At 15.7% G+C, this 280-nt stretch overlaps 2 protein-coding genes across 2 annotated transcripts in view; one reads left to right on the top strand and one right to left on the bottom strand.

The window, feature by feature from the left end:
* Positions 1-280, bottom strand: part of LOC119594143 — a gene marked incomplete in the record, with an annotated part of 99,462 nt that overhangs the window by 70,379 nt on the left and 28,803 nt on the right.
* LOC119594144 (lysine-specific demethylase 2B-like) overlaps positions 1-280 on the top strand; it is a gene marked incomplete at its 5' end in the record, with an annotated part of 6,038 nt that overhangs the window by 2,838 nt on the left and 2,920 nt on the right.

The following is a 280-nucleotide window of genomic DNA, read 5'->3' as shown; positions in this document are numbered from 1 at the left end:
AAACAGCAAGGTAAATATAAATGGGTATATATGGTAAAATGGAATGTATATGTGATATGATGTATAATGTAATGTATATGGTAAGTATAATGAATGTGTTAAAAAAAATATAAATATGTAAACATAAAAAATGTATAAAATAAAATTATTAGATGATAAAAAATAATACATGTAATACATGTAAAATAGAATAATATGATATATAATAATAAATATAGATAAATAGAAAAATGTAATAATAATATACGAAATACAAATATCAATATATATAAGAAATAAA

Source organism: Penaeus monodon, chromosome 33, assembly GCF_015228065.2.
Source record: "Penaeus monodon isolate SGIC_2016 chromosome 33, NSTDA_Pmon_1, whole genome shotgun sequence".
In the NCBI taxonomy this organism is placed as follows: domain Eukaryota; kingdom Metazoa; phylum Arthropoda; class Malacostraca; order Decapoda; family Penaeidae; genus Penaeus; species Penaeus monodon.
The sequence above is the reverse complement of the archived record's forward strand: the minus strand, read 5'-3'. Positions and strand labels throughout refer to the sequence as shown.